Source organism: Salmo trutta, chromosome 19 (assembly GCF_901001165.1).
Source record: "Salmo trutta chromosome 19, fSalTru1.1, whole genome shotgun sequence".
Taxonomy (NCBI): Eukaryota; Metazoa; Chordata; class Actinopteri; order Salmoniformes; family Salmonidae; genus Salmo; species Salmo trutta.
In genome coordinates, this window is record NC_042975.1 from 12,590,458 (window position 1) to 12,605,457 (window position 15,000).

At 46.7% G+C, this 15,000-nt stretch overlaps 1 pseudogene; it reads left to right on the forward strand.

Annotated features, from left to right (window-relative positions):
* Window positions 1-15,000, forward strand: part of LOC115153999 (serine/threonine-protein kinase 32A-like) — a 94,442-nt pseudogene that overhangs the window by 59,698 nt on the left and 19,744 nt on the right.

Here is a 15,000-nt window from a genome sequence, read left to right on the forward strand (position 1 = left end):
GAGAGAGAGAGAGAGAGAGAGAGAGAGAGAGAACCCATGGAATCCTGTTTTCCTCTCCTGGAAGACAGTAATATTATGACTGAATCCACATTGGGCATCACTACAATCTAGTATACTGGTTTTGGAATAGACCAGAGGGGTTGATATACACCAGGGGGGTTGGTATACACCAGGGGGGTCGGTATACACCAGGGGGGTCGGTATACACCAGGGGGGTCGGTATACACCAGTGGGGTCGGTATACACCAGGGGGGTCGGTATACACCAGAGGGGTCGGTATACACCAGAGGGGTTGGTATACACCAGGGGGGTTGGTATACACCAGAGGGGTTGGTATACACCAGAGGGGTTGGTATACACCAGAGGGGTTGGTATACACCAGGGGGGTTGGTATACACCAGGGAGTTGGTATACACCAGGGGGTTGGTATACACCAGAGGGGTTGGTATACACCAGAGGGGTTGGTATACACCAGGGGGGTTGGTATACACCAGGGGGGTTGGTATACACCAGGGGGTTGGTATACACCAGAGGGGTTGGTATACACCAGAGGGGTTGGTATACACCAGGGGGGTTGGTATACACCAGGGAGTTGGTATACACCAGGGGGGTTGGTATACACCAGAGGGGTTGGTATACACCAGGGGGGTCAGTATACACCAGGGGGGTTGGTATACACCAGGGGGGTTGGTATACACCAGAGGGGTTGGTATACATCAGGGAGTTGGTATACACCAGGGGGGTCGGTATACACCAGAGGGGTTGGTATACACCAGGGGGGTCAGTATACACCAGAGGGGTTGGTATACACTAGGGGGGTTGGTATACACCAGAGGGGTTTGTATACACCAGGGGGGTCAGTATACACCAGGGGGGTCAGTATACACCAGGGGGGTCTGTATACACCAGAGGGGTTGGTATACACCAGGAGGGTTGGTATACACCAGGGGGGTTGGTATACACCAGGGGGGTTGGTATACACCAGGGGGGTCAGTATACACCAGGGGGGTTGGTATACACCAGGGGGCCGGTATACACCAGGGGGGTCGGTATACACCAGGGGGGTCAGTATACACCAGGGGGGTCAGTATACACCAGGGGGCCGGTGTGCCCCAGAGGGGTTGGTGTGCCCCAGAGGCCAGGATCAAACAGCAGCAATGGGTTATAGGAACAGCACTGGAGCCCAAAACACAGAAGCACTCACTGTCCATGGTCTGTCTGGTGTTGCTGCCCTGAATCTGTCAGAACTACAGAGGATAGAGAGAACAAGGTGGGGGGAGAGAAAGGGAAAGAGAGAGAGAGAGAGAGAGAGAGAGAGAGAGAGACAGAAAGAGCGAGAGAGAGGGGGGGTAGGGTGGAGATAGAAAAGATTAGAACAAAACAGAAAAGGAAGTCGTAAATGAAAGGTAGATTTAAAAAAGGGATAGATAGGATGAATTAGAGAGACAGGGGGGCAGAGAGCCAATGAGAGAGAGAGAGAGAGAGAGAAAGAGAGAGAGAGAGAGAGAGAGAGAGAGAGAGAGAGAGAGAGAAAGAGAAAGAGAGAGAGAGAAGGGTGTGAGACAATGACAAAAAATAGAGTTGTCACTCTTTTGTTCTGGCTCCTCTATTTTAAACATAACCTTTATTTAACTAGGCAAGTCGGTTAAGAACAAATTATTATTTACAATGATGGCCTACCGGGGAACAGTGGGTTAACTGCCTTGTTCAGGGGCAGAACAACAGATTTTTACCTTGTCAGCTCAGGGATTCGATCCCAACGCTCTAACCACAAGGATACCTGCCGCTCTATTATCTGTAAGGAACAGTATCTTGTGTTCAGGATCACCCTGACCAGTCCAGCTCTGGTCTAAACATATTTACATTCACAGCATCATGCTGGGCATCTGTGCATTTGTGCACACTGTGTCACACACACACACACACACGCTAATAAAGTCAGATGTTCAGTCACTGTGTATGGCAAAAGCTTCAGGTCACACACACACACACACACACACACACACACACACACACACACGTAGACAGCAAGGTGAGCCGGTGACTTTGGCAGCAGGCACTGAGGCTGCTATTCCCTCTGCAACCTGCTGGAGCCACACTGTTTCACCCCCAACCAAATCATTCTCACACAGCATCAGCGCCCACATTATGAATGCAGCCAGAATGAACTCCGGGTTCGAACACACAGAATGCCCTATTAATAAATGACTGAATCACTCAGGCTCCCACCCTTCAAAAATAGGCCAAGGTAAAGACAGTTTTAGTAGCTTGATACCTGTATGCTACCTTAAGGAGGCTGCCTATAAACCTTGTTTCAAATCAATTGTAACTGAGAATATCAAATACAACTTTTTTTCCCCTGGTTTCTGTTCTACAGGACATTGTCACCTGACAGACTTCAACATCGCTGCCATCGTCAAAGACGATCTAAGAGCCACATCTATCGCAGGGACAAAACCCTACATGGGTAAATAACTACACTAACTTATACCACTGAGCTAATGGAATGATGACACAGCTCAATGCTACAGTACTGCATCTTTCTAGTTCCAGAGGAACTCTATCTACCTCTCTTTCAATGTGGATTCTCATGTTCCTTAGATGTTCTTCTTCTCAGACAGTATCAATGCTGTTACTTCTGCTCTGGGGGTTTCGATGCAAAGTAATAGAATTACAGACTGATTAGAATGTGGAGTTCATTGACCCTGGGTCCTCGGCGACCGGTGAGTCTCGTCCAACAGGATTAAGAGGCGTGACTGATGGACCAGTTAAGTGGGACTGACACGGAGAAAGCAGGAGGGAACAGATGAGATATGATGGATCAGTTAAGTGGGACTGACACGGAGAAAGCAGGAGGGAACAGATGAGATATGATGGATCAGTTAAGTGGGACTGACACAGAGAAAGCAGGAGGGAACAGATGAGATATAGGCTGGAGGGATGGACCAGTTAAGTGGGACTGACACAGAGAAAGCAGGAGGGAACAGATGAGATATGATGGACCAGTTAAGTGGGACTGACACAGAGAAAGCAGGAGGGAACAAATGAGATATAGGCTGGAGGGATGGACCAGTTAAGTGGGACTGACACAGAGAAAGCAGGAGGGAACAGATGAGATATAGGCTGGAGGGATGGACCAGTTAAGTGGGACTGACACAGAGAAAGCAGGAGGGAACAGATGAGATATAGGCTGGAGGGATGGAGGAGGAGAGGATGTTTCAAAATGACTCGACCATTTGGGTCCAGATGATCTATAATTCAATATTTCATATTCCAAGTTTTCAGATAGTGGGGATCTCCAGGAAGATGAATTTAGTTGTCTGAAGGACCTGAGTCCTATTTACAGGGTGGGCTTCGAAGGGCTCAGTTCTATGGCCGTTTTATGTAAGTTGTTAGTAGCAGTTTTGATGGGTTCCATTTGAAAGTTTGTTTTATCAGTACGACCACTAATTCAGTCTCCAGTTTTGTTGTGTAATAATAACAGCTGTTTTGGCCTCTCTCTCTCTCTATCTCCCTCCCTCCATCTCTCCCCTCCTCCCTCCCCAGCCCCGGAGCTGTTTCAGCCACACGAGGGGACACACCCCGGCTACTCCTTCTCTGTGGACTGGTGGTCTCTGGGTGTCACTGCCTACGAGCTGCTGCGAGGACAGGTACAGAAACACAGTCCAGCACATCCCGGCCTGTGAATAATGCATCCTAAAACCTACAGTACATGATTTTCCTGCTCCTAGAATAGCCCTTTAAGTAAGAGAAGAAGGGTCTGTAACAACACCTTTCTCTCTGAGCCCACCCTTGATATGACCCCTTAATATAACAATGGAAATAAAATACCCGTCTAGCCCAGCTTCACTGTTCAGATGAGGGTGTGATTACCCTAGCCTGGTCCTAGGTCCATTTGTGTTGTTTTTCCAACAGATCAGGGACCAGGCTATGGTTACCCTGGTGAGGAAAAGACAGGTAGGGCGGGACTCCCACTAAGCCCCTGCTGGGTACTTGACAGGATTAGGCTGTACAGCAGCCCTCTGAGCCCTCTCTCCTCAGGCCCTGCTGGACTTTGAACCCCATCTCCCCAGCTCTCCTCAGGCCCTGCTGGACTTTGAACCCCATCTCCCCAGCTCTCCTCAGGCCCTGCTGGACTTTGAACCCCATCTCCCCAGCTCTCCTCAGGCCCTGCTGGACTTTGAGCCCCGTCTCCCCAGCTCTCCTCAGGCCCTGCTGGACTTTGAGCCCCATCTCCCCAGCTCTCCTCAGGCCCTGCTGGACTTTGAACCCCATCTCCCCAGCTCTCCTCAGACCCTGCTGGACTTTGAACCCCATCTCCCCAGCTCTCCTCAGGCCCTGCTGGACTTTGAACCCCATCTCCCCATCTCTCCTCAGGCCCTGCTGGTCTTTGAACCCCATCTCCCCATCTCTCCTCAGGCCCTGCTGGTCTTTGAACCCCATCTCCCCATCTCTCCTCAGGCCCTGTTGGGCTTGACTATCAGTGGCAGCGAGCCCTGGTGTCCCTAAAGCACCACACATCAATCACCGTCACAGCCCCACCCATCATCTATCCCAAACACAGGAAAACGGTCTCTCACCTGAGAGAGAGAGAGAGAGAGAGAGAGAGAGAGAGAGAACACAGCATAAGGCTGATCTGCTCTGGTCTACAACTAGACCTGGAATCCCACATTTAGACTTTTCTCTTCAGGCAGTTTGATGGACTTCTGCATGTATATCTGTATGTATGAGGACCCGGTGACCTCGGCAACCTCTGTGGGATAATAATGCTATGTCCTGGTCCTCCAGAGGCCGTACATCATGCGCTCCAGCATGCCGGCCAATGAGATCCTCCAGATGTTCCACAAGGTCAACCCCAGCTACCCCATGGCCTGGTCTCTGGAGATCAAGTCTCTGCTCAGAAAGGTACAGAAAGATCTACAGACTTACTATAGACGCCTGGTGACCTTGCATTTAACCCCTACATTCCCTGAATGAATAATACGTTGTTATTATACTGTATCTTATTGAAAATTGGCGACCTCAGGACCAAGACCTTGTTTACTTGAACTAGAGTTATATTTGACCCCTATATTCCTTGAATGACTAATATTGTTATTACATGCTATGCTGATTGATTTGTGGGTCATAGATGCCATCTCCTTTGGTTATAATAGTAAACCTACAAGGCTACTCTAAGTAATCAGATTCTATGTTGGTCATTCTCCACTGCAGTCATACTGTTGCATAGCTCAGTGCTCACATAGCCTACCACAACACCCCTCATCTACATTCCTGTGGTGCATGTGGTGTGAGTCAGATGTGCTTGCTTTAAAGCTCTGAAATGTTCCTCTCCACAACTCCTCTCCTCTTCCTCCTGTTTCTTCTTCCTGTCCTCTCCTCTTTCTCCTGCTCCTCATCCTCCCGTAATCTCCTCGGCCTCCTGCTACTCCTCTCCTCCTCCTCCTGCACCTCCTCCTACCCTTCTCTAGTTGCTGTGTATTGACGTGCACCAGCGAGTGTCCTGCCTGGCTGAGCTACAGGATCTGGACCTGCTGTCTGACGTCAACTGGGACGCCGTGCTCAACAAACAGCTTCCCCCTGGCTTCATCCCCAACGTGAGTCAGACCACATCAACGCTTCCACAACGCTCCCACAATGCTCCCACAACGCTCCCACAGCCCAGACAGACCAGCACGTCCAGACGGCCCCCTGCTGGTCTGAGAAGGCTGTTACTGGTCATTAGAGCTCAAGTCTCCTACGCGCGCACACTAACACACACACTGCCTCAGCACCTCCTCAGGTGTTAGGGAGCAGGTGTTTGACAGGCAGGTAAAATTATGCATGTAAGGTAGTGGTGTCATCAGACGCCCCGCAGGATGTCAAGCTGTTCCGTTGGCATGGTAACATTTGGTGCCAGGGAGCGGAGCATTGACTTATGATCTTCTGCTTCAAACCTGACAGCTCGTAGAGGAATATTGATTCAAGAAGACTACTATCAAGTTAGTGTATATCAGGTTCAGACTGATAGTAACACTAGCGTCAGTCATCGGTTAAAGATGCATTATAAAGGTTTTGTTTAATTTCAGCCAATAGTTTTGAAAGTAGCGCTCAAGAGCCAAAACGGGTCCCCGAAAAATTGTCCACAATTGTGTATAACGTCATCCATTTCGTATGATATGTTACGTCCTGCATGATCTCGGTTAACCCTGAAGTAAAATTTGGCGTAGTTTGGTCAGCTGCGTAATTAACTTCTGAGCCTATTCATGTTAGAAATTGAGAGTTGCAGCATTTTGCGAAGTTTCCACCCTTGCAAAAGGAAAGTTTTAGCCAAAGCCCCCCCTTGTGGGCACACGTGCAAAGCACTCGAAGCGAAGCAGTTTAAGTACCGCCTTCGCCCAATCCTGATACATCCATATAAGCAGTGAGGCAAACCCAAAGACCAGAACTACTGCAGCTCGTTATCTCACACGTCCCATTCAGTCCTGGGAGATTCTTTGGCCTACACACAGTATCTGCAATTCGTACAATATGTTACAATATGTTTTGAAGTGCATAAAATCCTGTTCAATCTCTTTAACAATACATCTGTGAGGACGTTAGTAGCTGGAAATGAAAGGATCTGATTCCCTGTAATGTTGTCTGATTATAGAGTGAATTTCCTGTGGTCACTACATCGGGCCAGTCAGGAGAGATGGGGAGGGTCGATGGAGTGAATGGACAGCCTCTCTCTCCAGAATAAAAGCTTCATCCTCTGTTCCTCTTCCAGAGGCGGAGGCTCAACTGCGACCCCACCTTTGAGCTGGAGGAGATGATTCTGGAGTCTAAACCGCTGCACAAGAAGAAGAAGAGACTAGCCAGGAAGACCAGAGAGCAGGGTTCTGACGGGTCCCCCCAGGTAAATCCTCCCCTAACAACAAACATATGCCTCTCAATGGTTCCATCCATTCCACAGGTCACCATCTGTGTGTCCATTTGGCTCGGCGGCAGGTGATAAGTATCCTTTAAGTTTGACCAGAGTGGCGTAATGAAAGAAGCACATTTGTCATCCGAGTAAATTACCAACGTGGATGTTCCATGCATGAGGGAGAAGAAGAATTCAATCGCTCTCTTTCTCTCTTTTCTTTTTTCTCTTGTTCACTCTCTCACATAAATCAGACATGTCCTCTGGGTGTTTACACAAAGGTTAATTTGATCCCCCAGTAAAAGAGGCCTGATGGTGGGGGGTGAAACACACACACACACACACAATAAAAAGAGCTGGAAAGGTTGGCATCAGTGATTTCATTAAAGGTGGGCATTCATCAAGCGTCCTCCTCCGTTTACGTGCAGCAGTGCTGCTCTTTACTGGACAGGCCTGGCTGCTGCTAATGATGCCACTGGTTCACTACAACACTACTGTGTGGATGCTCTATCAGACGTGACAGACAGTCCAACAACCAGTCAGCATGCTCTTCTACTCCTGTCCTGTCCCTTCTTCTCCTCTTCTCTCTCCTCCTTTCTCTCTCCTCCTTCCTTTCTCTCTCCTCCCTTCTTCTCCTCTTCTCTCTCCTCCTTTCTCTCTCCTCCCTCCTTTCTCTCTCCTCCCTTCTTCTCCTCTTCTCTCTCCTCCTTTCTCTCTCCTCCCTCCTTTCTCTCTCCTCTCTCCTCCTTTCTCTCTCCTCCCTCCTTTCTCTCTCCTCCCTCCTTTCTCTCTCCTCTCTCCTTTCTCTCTCCTCTCTCCTCCTTTCTCTCTCCTCCCTCCTTTCTCTCTCCTCTCTCCTCCTTCCTCTCTCCTCCCTCCTTTCTCCTCTCTCCTCCTTTCTCTCTCCTCTCTCCTCCTTTCTCTCTCTCCCTCCTCCTTTCTCTCTCTCCCTCCTCCTTTCTCTCTCCTCCTCCTCCTCCTTTCTCTCTCCTCCCTCCTCCTTTCTCTCTCCTCCCTCCTCCTTTCTCTCTCTCCCTCCTCCTTCTCTCTCTCCCTCCTCCTTTCTCTCTCCTCCCTCCTCCTTTCTCTCTCCTCCCTCCTCCTTTCTCTCTCCTCCCTCCTTTCTCTCTCCTCCCTCCTCCTTTCTCTCTCCTCCCTCCTTTCTCTCTCCTCCCTCCTCCTTTCTCTCTCCTCCCTCCTCCTTACTCTCTCTCATACCTCCTTTCTCTCTCTCATCCCTCCTTCTATTATCTCTACTCTCTCTTATTTATTCAGTACTGCAGACTGTCTCTGTTGCCATCCCAGTGTGAGTGAGTGAGTTACAACAGCCTTTAATGGGCTTTTAAATGTTGTTTACCCAAGAAGAGGTGCACATGAATTCACATGAGGGGAGGGACTGTTTTGGCTAAACAGGAGCTATCGACTTAACCCATCACATGTCTAGAGTCGATGTAGGGGACCATTATAAAGTAAATCAGATGCTGTTTCTTCCCTTTGGTTTCACTCCCTTCTATAAGCTACATTAAAGAGGGTTGATGTTACGCTTTTCCAATAGAGGTAAGATATTTGGGCGGTATGGGCACAAATCTTGTGCGCCATTAGCAGTAATAAGCCAGAGCTGGCCCCAAATTGAGTCATGTTTTATGAAAGCTGACAACTGTTATGGTGAACCTGCCCAAGTGGAGCTCAGCCTGGTTAATCTTGCAGTGCTTCAGAAAGACACGATGCAGACTGCTCTTCACTGGGTTCATGGCTTAAAGCGTGTGCTGGACAAATCTGGAAAAATAGAAGCATAACCCTTACAGAAAAACCACATGAATTTCACTTGATTACGTGTTTCACATTTGATCTTGTGGTCACGTGATTTCATGTCATATTAATGTGATAATATTTTACTGTACAAGGCATAATTAATTGTACATTAATTTAATTTAAACAATCATGATCCCCTGCAGGTTTTGTCTTGTTCCCGGTTTGTTCCAGGGACGTCCCCAAGAAAGTTTTTAGGACGTTATTTAAACATTGTGCCATGGTCCCCTGGAGGTTTTTGTCTAGTTGCGATGAAAATACAGTAAATCTAAAACAAGTTACTGTATTTTTACAGCTAAATAAAGGTGTTAATGTTAAGGAACAGTATGCTGCTCTATGGTGATACATTTTGATTTGATTACATGGGACTTAACCTCACCTGGGCCATGTAAGATGGCGCCAGAGAAGAAGACAGACGTTTTATGTGCCCCCAGCCGATTGTGTTTTTTTAGTTTGTTTATTTGCGTTGTTTGTAACTTATATTTTTACTTATTTTGTACATAATTTTGCCGCTACCGTCTCTTAGGACCGAAAATAACTTCTAGACATCAGGACTGCGATTACTCACCATGGACTAGCAGAATCCTTTCTTTCCTTACACGACTCTGACGAGCCCGACGCAAAGGATATACTGCTTCCTCGGGAACAGGCCCCGATCCCCGTGATCTGCGTGAAGAGGAGGCGGAGAAAGAGGGAACGAAGGGCGGGCTGCCTTCTGCGAATTCGTAGGCGATTGAATAATCCCCCACTTCCCTCCATTCTGCTAGCAAATGTGCAATCTTTGGAGAATAAAATCGACAAGTTACGCGGAACATTAAACTACCAACGGGACATTAAAAACTGTAACATCTTATGCTTCACGGAGTCGTGGCTGAACGACGACAATATCAACATACAGCTGGCTGGTTATACGATGTACAGGCAAGATAGAACTGCGGTGTCTGGTAAGACAAGGGTTGGCGGACTATGTATTTTTGTAAACAACAGCTGGTGCATGATATCTAAGGAAGTCTCGAGCTATTGTCACCTGAGGTAGAGTATCTCATGATAAGCTGTAGACCCCACTACCTACCGAGAGAGTTTTCATCTGTATTCTTCGTAGCTGTTTACATACCACCACAGTCAGAGGCTGGCACTAAGACAGCATTGAATGAGCTGTGTTCCGTCACAAGCAAACAAAAAAACGCTCACCCAGAGGTGGCGCTCCTAGCAGCCAGGAACTTCAATGCAGGGAAACTTAAATCAGTTTTAACAAATTTCTATCAGCATGTTAAATGTGCAACCAGAGGAAAAATATCTCTGGACCACCTATCCTCCACACACAGAGACGCATACAAAGCTCTCCCTCGCCCTCCATTTGGAAAATCTGACCATAATTCTATCCTGCTGATTCCTGCTTACAAGCAAAAATTAAAGCAGGAAGCACCAGTGACTAGGTCAATAAAAAAGTGGTCAGATGAAGCCGATGTTAAGCTACAGGACTGTTTTGCTAGCAAAGACTGGAATATGTTCCGGGATTCCTCCGATGGCATTGAAGAATAGACCACATCAGTCATTGGCTTCATCAATAAGTGCATCGATGACGTCATCCCCACAGTGACTGTACATACATACCCCAACCAGAAGCCATGAATTACAGGCAGCATCCACACTGAGCTAAAGGGTAGAGCTGCCGCTTTCAAGGTATGGAACTCTAACCCGGAAGCTTATAAGAAATCCCGCTATGCCCTCCGACGAACCATCAAACAGGAAAAGCATCAATACAGGACTAAGATCGAATCGTACTACACCGGCTCTGACGCTCGTCGGATGTGGCAGGGCTTGCAAACCATTACAGACTTCAAAGGGAAGCACAGCCAAGAGCTGCCCAGTGACACGAGCCTACCAGACAAGCTAAATTACTTTGATGCTCGCTTCGAGGCAAATAACACTGAAACATGCATGAGAGCACCAGCTTTTCCAGAAGACTGTGTGATGACGCTCTCCGCAGCCGATGTGAGTAAGACCTTTAAACAGGTCAACATTCACAAGGCCGCAGGGCTAGACGGATTACCAGGACGAGTACTGTGAGCATGCGCTGACCATCTGGCAAGAATCTTCACTGATATTTTCAACCTCTCCCTGTCCGAGTCTGTAATACCAACATGTTTTAAGCAGACCACCATAGTGCCTATGACCAAGAACACTAAGGTAACCTGCCTAAATGACGACCGACCCGTAGCACTCACGTCTGTAGCCATGAAGTGCTTTGAAAGGCTGGTCATGGCTCACATCAACACCATCATCCCAGAAACCCTAGACCCATTCCAATTTGCATACCGCCCCAACAGATCCACAGATGATGCAATCTCTATTGCACTCCACACGGCAATTTCCCACCTGGACAAAAGGAACACCTATGTGAGAATTCTATTCATTGACAAAGCTCATCAATAACCTAAGGACCCTGGGACTAATCACCTCCCTCTGAAACTGGATCCTGCAATTCCTGACGGGCCGCCCCCCCAGTTGGTAAGAGTAGGTAACAACACATCCGCCACGCTTATCCTCAACACAGGGGCCCCTCAGGGGTGCTTGGTCAGTCCCCTGCTGTACTCCCTGTTCACTCATGACTGCATGGCCAGGCATGACTCCAACACCATCATTACATTTGCCGATAACACAACAGTGGTAGGCCTGATCACCGACAACAATGAGCCAGCCTATAGGGAGGAGGTCAGAGACCAGGCCGTGTGGTGCCAGGACAACAACCTCTCCCTCAACATGATCAAGACAAAGGAGATGATTGTGGACTACAGGGAAAAAAGGGCTGAGCATGCCCCCATTCTCATCGACAGGGCTGCAGTGGAGCAGGTTGAGAGCTTCAAGTTCCTTGGTGTCCACATCACCAATAAACTATCATGATCCAAGCACACCAAGACAGTCATGAAGAGGGCACAACAAAACCTATTCCCCCTCAGGAGACTGAAAAGATTTGGCATGGATCTTCACATCCTCAAAAGAATCTACAGCTGCAACATCGAGAGCATCCTGACTGGTTGCATCACTTCCTGGTATGGCAACTGCTCGGCCTCCGACTGCAAAGCGCTATAGAGAGTAATGCGAACGGCCCAGTACATGACTGGGGCCAAGCTTCCTGCCATTCACGACCTCTATACCAGGCGGTGTCAGAGGAAGACCCTAAAAATTGTCAAAGACTCCAGCCATAGACTGTTCTCTCTGCTACCGCACGGCAAGCAGTACCAGAGTGCCAAGTCTAGGTCGAAGAGGCTTCTAAACAGCTTCTACCCCCAAGCCATAAGACTCCTGAACATCTTGTCAAATGGCTACCCAGACAATTTGCATTGTCCCACCCCCTCTTTACACCACTGCTGCTGCTCTCTGTTGTCATCTATGCATAGTCACTTTAATAACTCAACCTACATTTTAGTCATTTAGCAGACACTCTTATCCAGAGCAACTTACAGTAGTGAATGCATACATGTTTTTTTTTTCCTGTACTGGTCCCCCATGGGAATCAAACCCATAACCCTGGCATTACAAACACCATGCTCTACCAAGTGAGCCACACAGGACATACAACCTCAACTAAACGGTGCCCCCACACATTGACTGTGTATCGGTACCCCCCCTGTATAATGGTCTTGCTATTGTTATTTTACTGCTGCTCTTTAATTACTTGTTACATTTATCTCTTATTTTTATCTGTATTTTTTTAAACTGCATTGTTGGTTAGGGGCTCATAAGTAAGCATTTCACTGTAAGGTCTACACCTGTTATATTCGGCACATGTGACTAATACAATTTGATTTGAACTCTCAACCCCTTGGTTGCTAGCTACCTAAATTTCTTGCTGCACCACCAGGAAGATAGACATACTGGAGCTACCACAGATTACCCATTATATTGACCAGATACTCAAGTGGCCACTTACAATTAAAATAAATGTCATAAAAAATGGAAGGCAGTGAGGAGGAAACAAGATCAGGTGGGACCATTCTAGCCAATGAGTGGGCAGATACGTGTTTGAACAACAGGCACAACTCCGATATAAAGTGTGTTTTTCTCAAAGTTGCCGGGATTCCACCTGTCCTACTTATATCAGTATACTTTTTGTTAACCAAATTCAACACTCTCATTGACCATACCAAAACTCCTTGCTTTGTGAGTGAGAAAAGAATCTGGAGAAGACAGATTTTGGTCCCAGTTATCTATCTCGCTTCACCTCTTCCTCGCTGGCTATACATGCAGTATATTGCCAAGAATATATTTTTCACTTGGTCTAAAGTGTATGAAACAACTTGAAGGTGTTATTTCTATAACATGACAGCATGCTACTGTATTGTGGTTTCAATTACTGTAAAAACTCTTCTATAATTTTGTAGTGTGACCACACTTGTAGCTCGACCTTAACTGGGATATGAACCTATAACCTCTTGGTCACTAGCAATCTGAAATGTCCTTCTACATGTCCTGCTACCCCACCAGGTCTGTGAGAATAAAAGAGATATGGCCACAGAATTATTGGCAAGAATACATTTCTGCACTTTGTTAGAAGCTGCCCAAAAATTAAGGCTGTTGAGGTGACCTATTACCTCCACACCAGCAGTCATTAGACATGACCGCCGTAAATTTAACGGGACTGTTGAATCATAGTATTCTCCTCTTATGCACTCTGGACATGCGTTGGTAGTACCCAACTTGCTAACGACCTGACTAATGGCCTGGTACTCAGGGCTCTATTATCCCTTTAACCACTCTGACATCAGTGCAAATGCAATTGAAAATCACACCACACTCTTATCATCAAAACAGTATCTGCTTTAAAACTCACCTCACTGTGATTGACCAATTTGAAGAAAGACGTTCAAGAACAGGTGGAAACTGAGTGTAAAACATGGTCATTGTGGATGTTGTTTCAAAGCCTAACACACTTTTTTATTTATATAACCAGGCAAGTCAGTTACAAACAAATTCTTATTTACAATGACTGCCTACACCGGCCAAATCCGGACGACGCTGGGCCATTTGTGCACCGTCCTATGGGACTCCCAATCACGGCTGGATGTGAAACAGCCTGGATTTTAACCAGGGTGTCGGTAGTGACGCTTCTAGCAGCCTTAGACCTCTGCACCTCTCGGGAGCCCCCTAAACAACTAAATAGGGGGACGCAATGCTTTCTAAGGTGATGATTTATTCAACTCACGCATACACGTATTAGAGCTTACGCATACACATAGTCCAAGCCCGAAAAAAAACTGAATTAAAATAATGATTGTGCCATTGTACAATACGTACCTTACAGCATATTACACGTGGCAGAAAAACATAAAACAAAACTGATTTAAGATGTATTTGGTGCATAATTACACTTGCCTATACTCTAAAATTAAACAAATTCTAGTAATCGCCTTTGAGTGTGGACTGTATTGTTATGCATACTGGATGGACTGGTTGGGTCTTATGCAATGCTCTAAACTTTATATCCATGAGTCTGGGAGAGAACGTATAGGTATAGGTTATGCCGTTGGTTCATTAATTATGCAAGGCGGCTTACAGAGTTAGCCTACAATTATAGTGAATTTGTATTTTATTTTGAATAGCATAGTAATAGGGTAATTTTTATATTTTCATAATGAATAGGGTGACACATTACCTTTAGCTACAGAATATCTCACTACCATGCATTTTCATCCACTCTCTCACCTTCATTTTTTTCCTCGAGGTTCAAGATGTTTAATTGTGAAAACATTGTGAAATTGATGTTCCCAAACAGATTTCACTTGTTTTCACAAATGAACCATGGGGTAGCTGCAGGAACAGGGTTGGAGAGCTCGTGGAATACAGAGTTTGGGTGGAATATCACCTGTTATGCAGACAGTGGTTGACGCATGGAGTGAATTGACCGAAGTAGCCTACCCAGCATGATTGAAAATGTAATGATGGGGCGGTGAGTCTGAAGTAGGTGCAGGTGAAACATTTTAAAACTTCTTAGGGCTAGGGTCCTTTTTCAGAATTTCCGCCTGACTGACGTGCCCAAAGTAAACTGCCTGTTGCTCAGGCCCAGAAGTCAGGATATGCATAAATTTGGTATCATTGGATAGAAAACACTTTGAAGTTTGTAGAAATATTAAAATAATGCATGAGACTATAACACAATTGATATGGTAGCCGAAAAACCAACCGGAAATAAAACAACAAAACCAAGAATACGACACTAACATAAGGCAGAACTCCGATACAGAAGAACAATACCAACTGGTGAGTGAACATGAGAGAGTGACATATAAAGGGGAGGAAATGATGAA